The following is a 20,079-nucleotide window of genomic DNA, read 5'->3' as shown; positions in this document are numbered from 1 at the left end:
TTAGGCTGGAGATTGCGCACAATCATCCGAATTTGATCTTTATCAGTGGGCCTTAGGGTCATCATTGAGGCCTTGGCCCTCTACCGGGTTACGAACTCAGAAAAGCTCTCCTTAGGCTCTTATCTTGTTGTCTCAAGATCACAGGTTGTAATCTCGATTTGCGTGTTATTGGAGTACTGTACAATGAAAGTCTCGGCCATCTCATCCCAGTTTCGCTTGACATCGTCTTCCAATTTTGCGTACCAGATGGCCGCCACACCCGACAGGGTCCGGCCAAACAATGAAAGCTTCTGTAGTCTGGTGAGGCCCATCGGCCTTAGTATGTCCGAAAACAAACGTAGATGCACCATGGGATCCCCAGACCCATCAAAGCGGTCAATTTGTGGCATCTTGAACCGATCTGGCAGCGTCACAGCCGCGTTGATATACTCGTCCTCAATATCTGGGATGGACTTTACCCCTTGGGACTTCTTGAACAACTTTTCAAGGTTGTTCAACTTCAACACTGTAGGGTCCACCTCGAACTCAAAGGGAGAGTCCGGTTGATTGATAGGCGTGGGTGCCTTGGATAGTTGAGGTAGAATCGGGGGTAGAGCCGGCCCCGTTGGGAGGTTAGTATCCTCCTAGGCATTCTGGATGTTCGCCGTCTCCTTAGGTATTGGGACTCTTGGTGGGGGAGGAGCCTAGTGTGAGGCGAATGCTCCGGTTTGCTACTGTAGTCGGGTAATTAGCTCTGCCTGTTGGGCCATAACAACAGCCTACTGTTTGGCAAACTCTGCTTGACGAACAGCGTCCTCCTGCATGGCTTTCATGCTCTCCTGAAGCTGGCGCACCATGTCTTCCATCCCTGACATACTGCCCTGATTTATCTAAACTACCGGTGTATCTATCTCTGTAGTAGACTCGGAAACCTCAACCTGACTATTCAAAGACTACTGATCTGGTAACCTCTACTCAGATACACTGCGTCTTCTCGACCTCCGTCTGATAACCGGGGGTAAAGAATAAAACACTGGTTGTCCGTCGACTAGATCCTCAGATCGATTGAGTCGGCGACCTCTAATCCAGAGTGCTTGGGGAATATCTGCTTGGTCTAAAGCAATTGTGCTAAACTACCTAGCAAAAAGATAAATAAAGCAATCATAAGGAAATAAACAACCAGACAAACGGACAGCATAACAGCTTAATAAACACACAACACACAGTCGGGCATAACAACACGCAGTCGATAAGCTGAATATACTGTTCTCAAACACTGATCATTGTTCCCAAATCACTGCCCCCGAAATTGAATCTGAAACCCACAAATAACTGATTCCCAAAATACTGAACTGGTGCCCGCAGGCCTGATACCCAAACTTGTAAACTGATACATGCATTCCTGTAGAGACGCACTCTAAAAGCACATAGCAAACAAGTGAGAGCCAAAACACCCTTATGTTGGGGTAAGGTTTCCCTGTCCTATTTTGTCAGGAGCTAGGGTTTCACTACGCACACAGCGGTTTCAAACAACCTAGAATCGAGTAAGCAACCTGTCCTAGTTTGGAATAGTCACTATGGATTCTGGATATGCACTAGGTCGAATGGTCACAAGGGTGCCCCGGTAACAACCGAGGTTTGTGTTCCCATCGTGGTAGAGCCCGTAACCGGTCAGCCTTATGGCATGCTTCTCAAAGCGAGCCTTCGGCAAACCGTTCAGGAATAGCAGACGGCGAACACTGTGACTTTGGTGCACCAATGCAAATGCAATGCAAAGAAACACATAAGTGTAGTCAAAACAAGATATCATGAGTTCGAGTCAAGTTCTCTAACTCCCCAGCAGAGTCGCCAGAAACTGTAGACGTCCCCGAACGTCCCGGGAGGGAATCCCGTTCTGTTCATTCTGGGCTCACTACAGTTCGGACTCAAATTGTCACGGTTCTTAATCTGATCTCATAATGTGCGATGTGAGATTGATAAATCACCAAAGAGTCCAAATCTGGCAAATCGTTTTGAAAAATAGATTTTTTTGAAAGAAGTGCCAAACATGGACTACTTTGCCAGATACAGAGTCGCCACCTAAATATTTTATTTTGGGAGAATTTAGGAAACCTTGACTCGTGCCTAAGGCCACGTGTCCGTCATCACCAAAGTTGCCTCGGCTCGGGAACTTGAGTACGATTGGGGAAGGTCACTTCGTGAGCACCCCCACTCGCCCGATCAAAGATCGGCCTCTACTAACTATGTTATTGAGTTTTGAAAACAATATGAGCTCTTATTCCGGTTATTAGCCTAGAATTACTATGTGATGCGCACAGCATATAAGTATAGACTAGATTGCCTAAGTTGGATCAAAACATCGCATATCCGTTTGTTTTAAAAATGGATTGAAGTTTGCTACTTGCAAGTAGGCTAAAACACGGGTTTCGACGAATCATTCCAATTCAAACAACCCAACCTTCACCGACAGGCATTTAAGCAGTTATATCACATAAACACATAGCCTCATGGTAAGCATGCTATCATGGCAGTCACTCACACGCATCCAAGGATGCTAAAGCATAAATACTTACCGAGTACTCCGAGCTAAAGAAAGAAGCTAATTAGAAAACATGCATGAATCCTAACTATGCTGAGATGCCTAATGCAACACATGCAAAAATGCAACTAAGATAGGCTCGGCTATTTTAAGATGGCATATGAAATGCTACAGATAACATGTATTCAACTCGAAATTGAAATACAATGCGGTTAGCATGATGCGCCGAGCCCGATGCATGTAATACAGATGAATGGATGCAAACATGCGAGCATAAGGATGCTAATTGAAACGTGCCCAAAAACTAACCATCATGAGCTTAGTAAATAAAAGGAAGAAAGACGTGGGATTGGAAGACATACACACACTCACGCGCACTTATTACACAATTCCCCTCGCTCAGAGGGTCCGAATAAATAATACAGATTAACTAATTAACTAGCTAATTAATTATTACAGAACACTTAATTAATTAACAAATTAATTACACAAAAAAAGTCTAAATATGAAACTAAAGAGACCGCCGTAGCTCTACCTCGGAATGCGTGGATGATGCATGCTCGATTCGCCTTGCTCGGAAACCCGTTGCCATGCCACTGTTGCCTCTGTTTGCACTGTTCTGCACCTCTGAGGGGTGTGAAAATGCTTGAGATGCCTCTGAATTACCTCATAGTCATGCTGAAAAGTCACCGGCCAGAATAGAAGGTCACCGGCCACAGGTAAATGGTCATCGACCAGAAGTGGGACCATCGGCTAGATTTTGGTAGCCGGCCGGCACTGAAAATGGACGATCGGCCATTTCTTCCTGCAGAATACTGGTTTTCCTGCAGACAGTGCACAGACAGTGCATGGCATAGAATTTTCAAGACAGCGTGTGCATAGCCACCCTCCCTATCATGCTATGATCTCAAGGGAGTATGGCCCTCGGTACTCGGGCCACCATTCACGTATTTTGACGCATGATGGCTAAGGGTACCAAATTTGAAAATCAATGTAAATGCATGCAACAAAACAAATGGATGCTTCACACCCTATCATGTTGAGATCAAGGGCGTCGGCGACTGAGGAGTGAGACATGTTTCGTCACTTTAAGTACGAACACATCTCATTCGTCATGTTTGGTTTGACACCCCAAACCAAACACAATGCAATGTATGTATGCAATATGGCTCAAGTATGTAAAATGGCTCAGGCATGCAACATGAGGCTAAGTTAGCAAAGCATGCCAAATGTAATGCAAACTAAACATGCAAATATGCAATATGCCCAGCATACAAAATGCAATGTAGCAGACATGGAAAAATATGCAATGGAACTAGCATGTGACAACACACAATGAACCAAATATGCAACCAACATGCGACAAACATGCAATGGTGGACTTAAACTGCAAAGGGCAGACCTCAACCTTGCCATAAATAGTGGCCCAAAGTGATGGGTGAAGGCACCAAAATGCAAAGCAAACAAGCATTCTAATTAGCCTATCACCTAAACATGAAGAGGGAACTTTTAAACACATTCAAAAAAAGGCTAACACGGACAAATGGCAAGCATGAAAATCTTTGAAAATGTGCAAGGGATGATGCCAAATCACCCAAACCATGCAAGTAAGGTATGCAATGAAGGCCAAAACTTGAGGCTAACAAAAGGATTCAAACCATGGTCATACCAACCAAACCTCAAAGAGCCAAAATGACTTAAATCAGTCCTAAGGCACACCAAAATAAGGCTAGGACATACACTGGATGGGGCCAAAACATGCTAAGAAAGGGGGCCTAAAACAAAGGGCATTCTAGGCCACAAAAGGGAGCATTCTACTACAACTATCACAACCAAACATGGCTTCGATTAATCAATAACAAACAGAGTTATAATATGCCAAAATGTCTCCCAAAACCCACTTAGATGGCATCTAAATGACTTAAACAAAGAGGCATGCACAATGGCCCAAACATGGAGCATAAGACCAGAACTCTTCAAGACATTGAAAGGGTGGTAGATGCAAGCATATAAGCATAAAACATGGACTGAAATAGCATGATAAATGATTCCAAATCACTGAAATGGCTCAAGCAAAGCATGCTCATGACTCACTCACTCAAAGCCTACAAGCTAGAATGTAAAGAAGCTATACAAAGCATGGGAAACATGGCTAAGACAACCAAATTTAGACCTCAAGTATGGTAAATGTGACATCCCTGTTCTGTATTATGCTAATTGGTCCTTAAGTTGTTATAGTCATGTGTTTAGCATGGTTTTGTATGCCATTATGTGAAAATATGTGGTTTTGAATTTCTATCTGTTCACCGTAGGAATATCTGTTTGATTTTACCGCTTCGGAAATTAAATTGGAGGCCTTATCGGCTACAGAACCCGAAATTGATTACGCCATTGTGATTGGCATAATTTTTAGAGCCTACGGTGAATTTAATTGAAAATTGATTATGGTCAATTTAAACTGATTAAATTGATAAATTAAGTGCCCCATTATTTTATATTAAAATATTTGTTAGTGGGGCTAGTTGTATATTTGCATTGCACTCTCCTTTAGCTCTCTCAAAAACTCAAAATCTGAGTTAGACACTTGAGAGTGAGAGAGAGAGGCCGGCTATAGAGAGAGAAAGGAAGAGACTTGAGCAAATTTTGGTTCTGGCTTGGGGATTTGAAGATTTAACTCAAGAATTGACTAGAAATTGGAAGATTAAAGCTCCTAGGTGAGTAACCAACCCCTAACTCATGAATTTTAGTTGTGATTTCGGGAATTGAAGATTAATTTGTGATCTAGAACATGAAAGGAGTTGGTTTTGATGAATTTGAAGACTATATGTGCATGCATGTAAAGAACTCCTATGGAATCACAAAATCTAGCATGTAATTTGTGAAATTGTGAAAGATTGGTAGTGTAATCCCACATGCAAGCATGTCTTTGTTAAATTTTATGGGAATGAGCACTAATTACATTATTTGAAGTGAATATGAAGTCAAATGGGCATGCATGTCTGAATAATTGAAGATGGGAGCTTTGAATGCATGAATATGTATGATAGAATTGAGTTTGGTGTCAATTTGAGACATGCAAGTGTTTAATCCTTGAAATTGAGCTCCATAATAAGGTGTTTTGGTGTTTATACCTTGTTAGTATACTTATATGTGATATTTGAGCTACAACATGCATGATTTGTTGGTTAAAAGTCGGAATGGAGCTCAAGAACTCAACCTGGGATTCCCAGATTTTCGTCGTCCGCTCGAGCGGGTGAAGTGACGCTCGAGCGGAGAAAACGAGCTCCCAGCATTTTTTTTGCAGACATGGTTCCCGCTCGAGCGGGGGAATTTGACGCTCGAGCGGGGAGCTATGTAGACAGGCAGTACGCTCGAGCGGCCGATTTCACGCTCGAGCTGGAATTGAAGGCAACCAGTACTTTTGCAGACCTAAGGGTCCGCTCGAGCGGGGAAGTCCACGCTCGAGCGGGGACCCTATTTTCTGAAATCCTGTTTTTGCATTTTGTGTTCTGTTTTCCGTTCTCTTTCACTTCCAAGCACTCTTAGGCATATGTTAAGCATTGTAAATGAGTTAATGAGATAATAATAAAGCCTAAAGAGGAATATGTGAATTAAAGAATGGATTGAACTGTTAATGACCCTTTTATGTTCATGAAACGTGTAGGGTCAAGCTCCAGGGCAAATCCACAAGCCGATCACTGTGAGTAATATCAATATTCGAAAGCTTGTCAATGTCCAATTGTTTATTCCCTTAAACTTTATGAGTTGTTAATTGGGATTGTGGACAAAAGTCTGACAGGAATGAATGGATGGACCAAAGGTCGTTTTGATATAAATGAATAGACCGAAGGTCGTTTTGATATAAATGAATGGACCAAAGGCCGTCCTGATGTGAATGAATGGACCGAAGGTCGTTTTGATATAAATGAATGGACCAAAGGTCGTCCTGATGTTAATGAATGGACCAAAGGTCGTCCTGATGTAAATGAATGGACCAAAGGTCGTTTTGACATGAACGAGTAGGCCAAAGGCCGTTTTGACATGAATGAGTAGGCCGAAGGTCGTTTTGACATGAACGAGTAGGCCAAAGGCCGTTTTGACATGAATGAGTAGGCCGAAGGTCGTTTTGACATGAACGAGTAGGCCAAAGGCCGTTTTGATATGAATGAGTAGGCCGAAGGTCGTTTTGACATGAACGAGTAGGCCAAAGGCCGTTTTGACATGAATGTGTGGGCCGAAGGCCGTTTTGACGTAAACGAATGGGCCGAAGGCCGTTTTGACATGAATGGAAATTTGAATGGGCCAAAGGCCAGAATGTTTGGAACTACAGTCACTTGACTTGAATTTCGTATAGTTATATATCTGTTAAATAGAAATAGGGATTGGGCCTAAGGCCGTTTGGAACGTGTTGTGCTACATTGTTATGTAACTTCTGTATTTGATTTGATATTATTCACTGGGCTTTCGCTCACGCTCATTCATGTCTTTGTAGGTGAGCCAAGAGAAGTTCAAACCCAGCCCCAGTGAAGTCTGCCAGGAATAACATGAGTTTGGAGAGTCAGCCTTGTGTCTCACGCACGAGACTCAACCTTGCCATTCTGTTATGTATTTCCATTTTGTCTTGTTGGCAAGGATCTTGTGTATATCAGTATGTAATTGTGATATGGGTTGACTCAGTTTAGATGATCCTGTCTGTAATGAATTTTGTGAAACTGTATTTTTGACGTGGGTTATTAACATATCTGAGCATGGTTTGTTTGATGTGCATATAAGCACGGCTCTATGGACAAAGTTTTTAAATTTGGCTTCCCTTTGGCCCCCTTTACTCTGATCTGTTAAGTCTGTTTTGGTTTGAGGCCGTAGGTGATCTTAGGATTACTGGCCGGTTACGTCCTTAACCCATGGGGGCGGGTTCGGGTCGTGACAGTAAAACATGACTAAAAACTTCACAAAGCTAAGCCAAAACATGTGAGTATGGTGGTCCAAATGCAAGACGCATGTTATGACAATAAAGGGGATTACAAAGCAAGTGTATGATGCATGCAATGGACTATCAATCCGACCAAAAATAGAGGTATAATATGACCAAATAACACCCAAAAGCCTCTGAGATGGAGCTAAAACCAACTAAGCATGCATGCTACCTTTATGAGCCAAAAACACAAGCATATGAGACATAAGGGGAGAGGGGTGTCCCTCCCCTATGCAAGGCCTCAAAACTCCTTCACCACCACTGAAAATCCTCTGGATTTCAGTGGTGAGAAGGCCAATACACGAAAGTTCCAAAGCTCGAACAAAGAAGGCACAAAAAGGGCCAAATAAGGCCTAAGAGGGAGGACAACCCCAAACGCCAAAATGACCTTAATGAAACATCTTAAACATGAAAAATCAGAACTTTTATTAGTTATACACTAAGATTAAAATAGAATGTAAGATAGGTTAAAAGCTAGTGCAAGAATGGGGAATATAAAGCAATATTGCTCACCCTTGAAGAACACTTCAAGAACAGCAACTCCAGCCCCGTCCTTCTGATCAAAACCCACTCAAAACTCCAAGAACAAACTCTCAACACCTTCAAAACTAAAGTATGGTGTAACAGTAGGTGTTTTAGTGTAAAACTAAAAAGAAAACACCCTTTTGGACACTCTAACACACACAAATGAAGAGAGAGAAGGGGAGATCTAGAGAGAGAGAGAGTGGTATATATATATCATATATATCTCTGATTTGCTCCAACCTCTCTAATGGAAGGAGAGGCCTCCTTTTATAGAACAAAACAAGGACCAAAGCTTCTTAGAGAAGCTAAGGCAAAAGGGGTCAAGCTTCCTCAAGAAGCTAGACCAAAGGTCCAAGCTTCTTGGGAAAGCTAAGACAAAGGGTTCAACCTTCTGGAGGGAGCTAAGACAAAGGGTCTAAGCTTCTTCAAGAAGCTTAGAGCAAAAGGGTGCAAAGGGTGCAAGTCCTCCATACACGTGTATAGAGGACAAGTCCGTGCACTCCAGCTGGCACAGCTGGCATGCACAATGCCTGAAAAAGGCAAAAAGGAGGCACCGGCCAGAAAAAGAGACAATCAACCAAATAAATGGCCGACGGACCAAATATCTGTGCCGACCGACCAAACAATTGGTCGGTAGAAAAAAAGCAAGACCGGTGGCTTCATGCCACGACCGGTGAGTTTAAGGGATAGCTAACAAGCCACTTCCTACCTTCAGGTGCAAAAATCACAAGTCCTTGGTCTACAACCATGGACAAAACAGTCAAGTCGAGAGATCCTAAGGCAAGGCGCGCAGCCGAGTCCTTCGGGATCTCAAAATGAACACGAACATGGATGATCACCGAGTGTTCAAACGATGACGTCCAAGTCTTAAGGACGATCAAAAATGGGGTGTCTACACCTATTGCATGTTGTTGCGTGCTTAAGTTGTATTGCATTTGGCATGCCCCTTTTGTTAAGTTGTTCTGCATTTTCCATGCATTGTCCCTTGCATGTTGTTGCATGTTTGCCTCGTATGTTGATACATGCTTGCCTATCTTTAAATGTTGTCACATGCCTTGCATGTTTGCATGCTTATCTAGGTTGCATTGCATTTGGCATGCTTGTTACCTTTAACTTTGTATGGAATGATCATTAACATGCTCATGTTGCACTAGTTTGGCTTGCATGTTTACATCCCTTGCCTCTTGATAAACCATGATAGAGGTTGGGGTTATTTATGGTTTGTTGTGTGTATTTCATTTGACATTAAAATGCACACTTGGCTCCTTTGGCCATCATGCATTGAAATGCATAATTGGTGGCCCGAGAGTCGAGAACCATACTCCTTTGAGCTTTAAACATGATAAGGAGGGTGGTTGTGCAAACATTTCCTTGAAAATGCTTTGCCATGCTCTGTCTGTCCTCTGTTACAGCAAAAACAGCATTCTGTAGGAAGAGATGGCTGGTCGGCCATCTTCAGCGCCGGCCAGCTATGAATTGTTGGCCGAGAGCATCATTCGTGGTCGATGACCAATTTCCCTTGGCCGATGACCTCATATCTTGGTCGATGACCTCCCACAGTGTCCGTGAACTAGTTTTGGAGTATCCTCGAGACTTGTGCAGTTTTCAGAGGTGCAGAGCAGTGCAAACAGAGGCAACATGGCATGGCGATGGATTTCCGAGCGAAGTCGACTGAGCATGCGTGCATCCCCCTTCCCGAGGCTGTTTTACTGCTTTAGTAGCTTAATTAATTTGTTTAATTAGTTAAGTGTTGTGTAATTAATTAATTAGCTTGTTAGTTAGTTAATTTTTATTATTTTTTCGGTTCCTCCGTCGAGAGGGCGAATTGTGTAATAAGCGTATGTGCGTGTGATGCATGTCTTCCAACCCCACGTCTTTCTCCCTTTTACTAAACCGCTTACAATGGTTAGTTCTAGGGCATATTTCATTTAGCATCCTTATGCTATGCATGTTTGCATCCATCCATTTGTATTGCATGCACCGGGCTCGGCGCATCATACTAACTGCATTGTACTTCGAGTCCAAGTTGAATACATGTATCGAATTATCACATCTCATATGCCATTTTAGATTAGCCGAGCCTATCCTAGTTGCATATTGTATGTGTTGCATCAGCCATCTTAGCATGGACTTGGATCATACATTGATTACTAACATGTTCTTTGTTTTGGCTCGGAGTACACTGTGAGTGTTTATGCTTTAGCATCTTGCATGTATGTGAGTGTTAACATGACATCATGCTTGCCATGAGGCTAATTGCTTATGTGATATAACTGTCTGAATGCCTGTGGGTGAAGGTTAGATTACTTGAATTGGGACAATTCATGAAAATGTGTGTTTTAAGCCCACTTGAGAGTGGCAAAATTATATTTTTTTAAGCCCACTCGAGGGTGGCAAATCCACGTCTTAGCCTACTTGCGAGTAGCACCTTCAAACCATTTTCACAAACAAACATGAAATATTTTGTTCCGACTTAGGCGATCTAGTCTATACTTGTGTGTTGTGCGCATCACATAGTAATTCTAGGCTAATAACCGGAATAAGGACGCATGTGTTTTCGAAAACAAGATATCATGTTTAGTAGTGGCTGATCTTTGATCGGGCGACCGGGGGTGCTCATAGATGACCTTCCCCAATCGTACCCAAGTTCCCGAGCCGAGGCAACTTTGGTGATGACGGACACGTGGCCTTAAGCAACGAGTCAGAGTTTCCTAAATTTCTCCCAAATAAAATATTTAGGTGGCGACTCTATATCTGGCAAAGCAGTCCATGTTTGGCACTTCTTTCTTAAAAATCAATTTTCCAAAACAATTTGCCGGATTTGGACTCTTTGGTGATTTATCGGTCTCGCATTGCACTTTGCGGGATTAGATTCAGAACCGTGACATTTGAGTACAAACTGTAGAAACAAGGCCCTCAGGGCGCATCTACAACAATAACAAATATGTTATTAAAACCATTTTCCAAACATCATGTTCCAAACCAACATCATAGTAAATAAATGGGTAAATCTCCGGAACAAATACAACCTTTCTTGGAAATTTCGTTCAGAGGAAACCGTAAGCCAGGACCCATGTAAACGTAGGCTGTATAAGCACTACTATTGCCATTTTACAGAAATTTTGTCTGCGGGATCGGCACCCATGTATACGCACTATTTTCGGGATTTTCACCCTAGACACGCAGGCCAACTTATTTGATGTAACAACAACTTTCTCCCAGATTCACCATTTCATTTACCCTTTTCAATAGTACAATACATGTTACTCAAAATATTATTTTTCCAAAACAATTCAAATGTTCTAAAACATAATGTAAGAATTTCCAAAACCTCTTTTCAAAACATACAGTTTCAGTTTCCAAAATCCATTACATGCTCCATGATATGAATGATTTCAAATTGTCTAATCCACGTGCAATTTCTAACATACGACAATGCTATCCTCCACCAATAGCCAAAACAGCTATCTTTAATACAATAATTTAAAAGATAATAATATAGATATATTTTCCAAAGGAGTAACAACAACCATATCCAAAATCCCAAAACCATTTTCTTTCCAACTCTTACAAAGCCAACATCATTTTTCATTGTTTTCCAACACAAGCAAAAACCATGGTTTTAGAGCAAAACCTCATTTTCTTTCCAAATCACTTTTGAGTAAAGGAAAGCCACCATGTCAACATATCTCAACACCAATACAAGATCATCACCTGTTTCAAGAATTCAATTGAAAATCTCTCTTTTACATTTGAAATCCAAATCCCAAGTTTAACCCAAAACACCCAAATCCATAGATCTTTTGAAATAACAAGGGTAGAAATCATACCAAATGACTACCAAATATACATAACAAAATAGGTCACAAATATGCTACCGAGCTGATATTGAGTTTAAGAAATAGACCCTATCTCTTGAAGCGAAGAGGAGAACTCCGAAAAACTCAAAGTCGATGAAACCACGAAACTCTTGGATTAAAAGAAAGCCCTTGACGAGATCTACAATCTTTCTCAAAAGACCAAGGTGAAAGGATGCTTCACGTGAGTAGATCTAGAGATCTAAGTGAAAAAAGTGAGTTTCTAAGAGAGAGAGAGAGAGAGAGAGAGAGAGAAAGGAAAAGGTGAATGAGAAAAGTGTGTTTGGGGCCTATTTATAGTGGTAGAATAATAGCCCTAAAGCCAAAGAAAGAATAAGTGAAACCCCCAAAAGTAGAGCCCCAAAACCAAACAAAAATCTGGAATTTTACTCACAGGGGTCGACCCTTCAGGCATAGGTGCCGACCTTTAGTAAGAAAAGCTGAGACACTAATGTGTGTAGAGGACAAGGGTCGACCCTTGGAACCAGTGGTGTCGACCCTTTACTTTAGAATGCAACACAGAACAAAATAACAAGGGAAGGGTAGACCCTAGGAACTCAAGTGTCAACCCCCAAAACCAGCAGAGGCACTAAGAGTAAGGCAACAAAATGGTGTCGACCCCCAAAAAGGAAAGTGTCGACCCTAGAACAAATTTTCCAAGTTTCCAAAGAATTTTTCAACATAAACAAGTGCGAACGAACAATCCTAACAAGTCTAAATTGAATCATACTCCTCCAAAACCAAAATAAAACAACTCCAAAGACTCCCAAAATGAAAATAAAGGAATTAAATACACTCTCCAATAGTTTAAAGGACCCAAGTGCTACACTTTCAGTTTGTAACAAACTTCACATAAGATACCTCAAAATACTCCCCACATTTACTGGCCATCAAGCACAATAGGGCAAGTGGGCACCTCTTACTTTTTGAAAACCTCCACATTTACCAACGACCAAGCACGGAGGGCCAATTGGACACCCGTTTCATTTCAAAAACATCTCCATATTTTCCTGCCACCGAGCACGAAGGGGCAATTGAACACCCATCAATCATTTCAACATTTTCCCTACATTTACCAGCATTTAGCATGAAAGGGCAATTGGGCACCTTTACTAGAATACCAATGACATCTCCACATTTTTCAGCCTCCGAGCACGGAAGGGCAATTGGGCACCTCACACACACAACACATTCCGAAACCACACACACACCTTTAAATAATCCAATATTTAATCCAACACCATGGAATTGCAATGCAATGCATGAGTTTCCAAAACTTCCTCTTTATCCCAAAATTCCTTTTTAATTGCACAAGAGTTCAACAAATAAAATATGATGAACTATTCTCATTTTCAAGACTCCACATCCTACTCTTTACCAACCATCAACCCATGCAAAACATTACCTTACATCATTTCATAATTCCAAGTATTCACACAATTCAACTTATTTAAATCACAAATAAATATCATCATAGATAATAAAGTTATCCAACACACTTATTAACATGAAAAAACACTTTAATTTTCAACGTAAGGTATCGATTAACTCAAACCCTCTTTTAATTTAAAAATCCTAGTTTGAGGGTTTTCAATAAAATTAGGGATTTTCCTCATTTCTTTGTTAAATCCTCAAATCATCATGTATTAACCATCAATGTACCAAAACATTCTAAATCTTTCAAAAGTTTGGGTGAAAACCCCAATTTTGAAATATGAACTTATTTTAATCAAAATTTCAAACTCAAATCAACCCATACTTCCCATAATACATCAAAATCGAACAAAATCATAATTCATTGAGTTAAGAGAACTTCCTACCTCAAGAAGGTGAGCAAACAACGAAGACCTAAGCATCAACTCTGACAAAATTGCAATCCAATCGGCCAAAAAGAAGATCCTCACTCATTTTTCACTAATCTTGCATGATCTAAGGTGGATCCCTGGTATAATAAGATGAAATCAAAGGTTTTGTGGCTAGGGTTTACGGACATGAAGAGAGGAGGGAGAGAAATGAGAGAAAATGAGCAAAAAGTGGCTTTTATACTGGCTGATCCCAAACAAACCGCTCGAGCGCACTTTCCTTCACTCGAGCGAAGTACCAAAATACAAAGATACCGCTCGAGCGGTAAATGCAAGGTCTTAGAAGTTTGCATAGCTACAGTGAAAATACTGGAAGTTCGCATTCTACGCTCAAGCGACCAATCCTTCGCTCGAGTAGTCTCGCTTGCAAACCTACGAGATACTAAGAGCTACAAATCTTTGCATGAGCGGTCACCTAAACATAGCCGTCACATGAAACATTTCATCATTTTTACACATTGTTGCGATGAATTATTTCCTTGCCAATGATCAACATGTGTGACAAATTTTTTTGTCAACAACAGTTATATATACGATGACAAAATTAATGAATTTTTGCAAGGAAATGTTGTCTAATTAGTGACAAAAAATTTTGTCACTAAAGTATATTATTGTTGACCAAATCATTTTTCCTTACAATGATTTTTTGCAGCAAATATACAGTGATGAAACTGGCGACCAAAATATTTCCGCACGAATATCTATAGCGAAGAAATTAGCATTTTGGAGACCAAAAAAAAAAAAAAAAATCATCATTGAAAACAAAATTCATTATAGTGATGTTGGTATGCTTATTAATTTAATCACATAATTTAAATCACAAACATAAAAGTTAAATCAACCACACACAAAGAAGATTCATAATTTTTTTAAATTGAAAACCCAACTGGGAGAAATCATGGACCTACTCTAACCAACCAATTTACTATAAAGAACAAAATAAAACTTGCAATTTACAAACCAACTTTAATTGAATCCATAGTATCAAACCAACAAACAAGCTGGCATGTTCCTAATACTGAATGAATTCATGATCTATGTCTAAAATAGTTGGTTGAGTATTGAATCCAAAATACCAACCACAAATTGGACACAACCGACCCATCTACTTTTTTGGAATCGACATATGCATTACTAATATATGAACAATAATGGAGAATAAATCAGAGATAAACCAATCGATAATTCAATAGCATATGTGTAACGCCCTGTAAATTCACCCTGTTATACACACTATTAACATGATCATAAAATCCCAAAAAGGTCATCTTTCCCATTGAACTAAAAGTTGAGTGTCTACACTTCATATGGTGCATTTCCATGATGTTCAAAGTGTTCTCTTAGTTCGGTGAGCTAGATAACTTAACAAAACATAAACCCCTTGGGCGTACAGCATTACAAATACAAAAGATAGTTTTGTTACACAATTCCCAAAATAAATGCAAAACAACTAAAAGCCCTAGACTTCTATTAGCTCCCCAAAAGAAAACAAGGTTGGTGCTTGCGCCAATCCTTCAACGAGGTTGACCTTCTTCGATTCCTGAAAAACAAATTAGGGTTGAGCCATATGCCCAATAGGAATACATTTATCCACGTATCTAATCCTTTGAACAAGATTATGGCATCTATGAGATATAACATCACAATAAGGTTTATTGTCACAAGAAGCCGTCAATGAATCATACAGGAACACTATAATGTAATATGACAAGTGCTACTAACATCATCATGTACACAATTTAGTATCTACCATTATAGAAATTAAACCACGCATTTTCTACTTGAGTCCAACTGAAAATAACCCTATTATTTTCGATGACAACCCCCACATTCGCCGGCTACTATACGGCAGGAAGTGGGCACCCTAGAAAATCATATGTTTTTCCACTTTCGCTGGCTACTATACGGCAGGACTGTGTAGACACCCAAAACTTTTTTCCCACATTCGTCCAGCGATAAGCCTAGACAGGGCATTTGGGCACCTTTTTAAACTCCCCGCGCGGGTACCAACATAACACCACTCTTAGACATCACCATCCCACACATGGACTCATGCATTCTCAACAATTCAATCACATTCCAATCCCACAGTACAACATTCAACATTATCATAAATAACCATCACACAAAACCTAACAAACAACAACCTTTTAGTAACCATTTCTTTAACTACATCAATCCCCACATTTCTTCTTTTCATTCTTCCTCAATTTCCATGAATCAAGGAAAAGTTCATTATATCAGGTAATTCCTATCCAAATAGAACTTAGGGTTTTATAAATTTTGGGGGTTTTCTCTCTCTTGTCAACAATCTAGGTTTTAACAACATTTACATTAGTGATTAGAGAAAAAAATTGAGGAATTTCAAACAAATTGTAAAACAAGAGCTTAGATATATGTAGTAAAGGTTTAAGCCAATGAAATTCCGAAATTTATTAACACATCACATACATTGCCATGAAATCCCATCAATAAAGAGGAAATACAAAGATAAAGGTATTCCTACCTCAAATGACAGGCCAAAATCCAAGCTCCTTCACGGTTCTGCTGCAAACCCACGATCTAATCAGTAGAAAACGATGATCCTTAAGTGTATTTCGCTCCTAACAAGTGATTTCGGGCGGATTTCTATGGTAGGAGAGGTGTTGGATGATAGGAATTTAGGGTTTCCAAGAGAGGGGGGAGAGGAGATCAAGAATAGAAAAAGGAAGGTGTAAGAATGACATAAAATTACTGTGTGAACGACGACTTCCCCGCTCGAGCGAAGAAAGAAGAGTCTCAGAGGTTTCTGTAGAGCTATAGTATGATTACTGGATGCTAGCATTTCACACTCGAGTGTGACATCACACGCTCGAGCGGACACGCCTGAAATGCAACAAAGTGCTGGGAGCAACAAATCCATGCTCGAGCGATGGATTCCCCGCTCGAGCAGACCCAAAAACAAAATGTCATAATATGACTGGTTCAATGTTTTATAGGCACGTTTTGATCCTCCCTTATAGTTTTATTTATAGTTGACGTGTCCTAAGATGATTTACAGATCTTTTAAGGTGTTTCTATGTTATAAATTAACTTACATTTGCCAGAAGTAGTACCTCTCACTCAAGCCCATGAAAGCTCACTTGATCACACTACAAATTGAGCATAATGATCATAGTCAGATTTGCCAAGATTTTTGCGAAAATACCAATTACATCCTTTGACATAATTTGATGCATTATTAACTTGTATTTAACAATTATTTAACTTGTTTGCACACCAAGTTGATACCAAAATATATTTCCATCCAAAATCCATTTGAACTGCACTAACTTAACTCAATTTGGACTTCTAAAAGTAATTACAATTACAATACGCAATTAGAAATCACATAGATTTTGCCAAAGGGTTACCAAACCTAGTTAGAATTGAACTCTTACACTAGATAAATAAAGAAAACAAGTAATCTAATCATCATATTTCTTCTCCATTCTCCAATTACTTGCTCTAATAAGGTCAAGGTCGAAAAGGACTAGGACTTCAAATAAGAGTAAATGCCAATGCCCAATGTTGTATGGTAAAAAAAAAATCAGTTTGCTAATGCCAATTATACAGGTTGACATAGATGTTTCTTATCCCCATGATTTTCTCATTGGGAATTTTAGGAAAGTGATAATGGATAGACCTTTGTTTTGAAATTCTTACATTTATATGATGAAAAAAAGTTGCTAACATCCTTATTACCCAAATAAGCAACACCAGCTTTGATAAATAATAAAAAAAAAATATTTGGCATAGACGATCTACACAAAATTGTTCGGCACAAAATTGTTCGGCTCATTTTGTTCATATTTTTCTCAGAACATAAAAAAGAAATTATTATTATGTTTTTTAATTACAAAATACTACTACGATATCAATTAAGATGATGTTTTTTATTTAAAGAAGAATAACTCATCTACATTAGCATGCTTACATGGCAATAAGAGAATATTGTTTCTTTAATTTTATTTTTCCCATCACTAACAACAATTAACTCATAAGACAAAACTAATATAACCTACAAGAGTAACTCATGATGAAGTGATCACGAATCACATTATTTTATACTAAATATTTTAATTTGAGTAAGCAAATCAATGTTTCTTGTTAAGCTCTTGTAGAAGGGAAGTAATTGTATCAACAGTCAACGGTTTCGCATGACAATCATCCAAACCAGCTGCCATGAATGCAAGCTTCTCTGAGTCTTGATCACGTGAAGTCATCCCAACAATCATGCTATTCACTCCCATGGCACGAAGCTCCCTTGTTGCCTATAAAATACATTTGAAATATGATACAAATAGCTAAATTTAGTTGGGAGATGGGGATAGAGAAATAGACTAAGGTATTTTACTTCATGCAATTATGATCACTCTATAAATGTCTAGTGTAAAAGAAACTTGTAGTTTTATTAGTGGATTTCAATTACAGTTAAGGCTAGGTTTAGTTGAGGTAAATACAAACTTTATCGTATGTAGTTAAGTGTGAGTGTATAGAAATTACAACTTTGTATGTAGTGTACGAAATTCTTGAAATTATAAATATGTCATTGCTTTTAGATCGACAAAGAAAAAGAGTTATACTAAAATAATCAAGGGAACAGAATACAACAAGCCAAGGGAACAGTAAATTTAGAGAGTTTGTTCTTATTGTCTAAGTCCAATCAACAATGATTAACAACAATTATTAACTTGCAGAAAACACACTTTCAAATGCCATTATAAGAACAAAATGTGAAACCATTTGGCTATTTATTTGTTGCATTAACTCACCCATGATGAATCAATCAATATTATGAACTTTTCAATTTTCATTCCCACATTATGTTCAATAATTATCTGTAATTGATGTTTGTTTCTTTTATCAACTTCTAGATGACGGGAAGAACAATGGAAATACAAATCTACAAGTAGAAAAAAATATAATTGAAATGCAATGTATGTGTTCCTTTTCTTTTTCTTTTATTTTGTGAATACTAAATTATGCAAATTAAATCTCATTCTCATCAAGTGATATGAAAGATCATTTTAAGAATGTTGGTGATGAACTCTTGTTCTTTAAAGATAATAAAAGAAATGATTTATTTTCCTAAAGCATCAATACTTCATATATATTCATATATATGTAAGTTGAGGTGAACCGAATTACCATACTTTTACCTTTTTTCCTTTGTTAGCAAAACCTAAATAAATATATAAAATTGTAAGGTAATATATGCATTCTTTTTGATATATCTTCTTATATAACATAGCAAAATATTGTTTAAGTTTGCAGAGAAGAAGAAGAAAAATTAAAAAAAAAGGAAAACAATAATAGTAAAAATAGAAAACTAACCTTTGGACCATCCATGATTGGCATTTCCATGTCCATAAGGACCAAATGGAATGATGCCCCTGAGCGATACAAATCAACAACTTCTTTCCCATTTCCCACTACTTGGGTTTCCAATCCAAATCTACGTAATAACACACTATGGATTCTTTGAATTACAGGGTCATCATCCACAATGAGCACACACAACCTTTTTCCTGCTGTGAAGTTACTGTTGGTTCCATCAATCCTCATATTTCCACTTTTATTCACACTCTTTGAACTTGAACTGCCCATTCTAAAAGCCATCTTTCTCGCAAATCTCTTTTCTATATGATCATAAATAATAGATCTATAATTTAGTTGAAAGATCATAATCATGAATAAGAAACCAATGCTATATCTCAATATAACACATAGTATAATTCTTCATTAAAATTTTAAAAATAAAAAGTAAAACACTTGTTACAATGAATAACCCCATGCTAGCAAAAAATGTACCAAGAGAATTTTGATGCAATAGTTTATGTTGAGATTAATCTAAATAATAGATCTATAATTTAGTTGAAAGATGATAATCACGAATAAGCAATAGATGCTATATCTCAATATAACACGTAGTATGATTCTTCATTAAAATTTAAAAAAAATAAAATAAAACACTTGTCACAAGAAATAACCTCATGCTAGCAAAAAATGTACCACGAGAATTTTGATACAACGCTTTATGTTGAGGTTAATCTAAATAATAGATCTATAATTTAGTTGAAAGATCATAATCATGAATAAGCAATAAATGATGTATCTCAATATAACACATAGTATGATTAGAAATAAAAAATAAAACACTTGTAATTTCGATGCAATGGTTTATGTTGATGTTAATAAAATGTTAATATGCCTGATATAAGTGGATTTAAATCCAAACAACATGTTTTATCCCTCTCGTTTTGTAGGAGAAAAGATGGCGGTGCATTGGGGGAAAAAAAGAGCTTAAAATATATAACAAAAAAA

General features: G+C 38.6%; 1 pseudogene; it reads right to left on the bottom strand.

Moving 5' to 3' along the window:
• Positions 1-17,849: 17,849 nt before the first annotated feature.
• Positions 17,850-19,374, bottom strand: LOC114309426 (two-component response regulator 24 pseudogene; annotated as a pseudogene).
• Between the last annotated feature and the right edge of the window lie 705 nt (positions 19,375-20,079).

The sequence above is a fragment of the Camellia sinensis genome, chromosome 4, assembly GCF_055761805.1.
Source record: "Camellia sinensis isolate YWXY chromosome 4, ASM5576180v1, whole genome shotgun sequence".
Lineage (NCBI taxonomy): Eukaryota > Viridiplantae > Streptophyta > Magnoliopsida > Ericales > Theaceae > Camellia > Camellia sinensis.
This window is presented reverse-complemented; position numbering and strand designations above follow the sequence as displayed.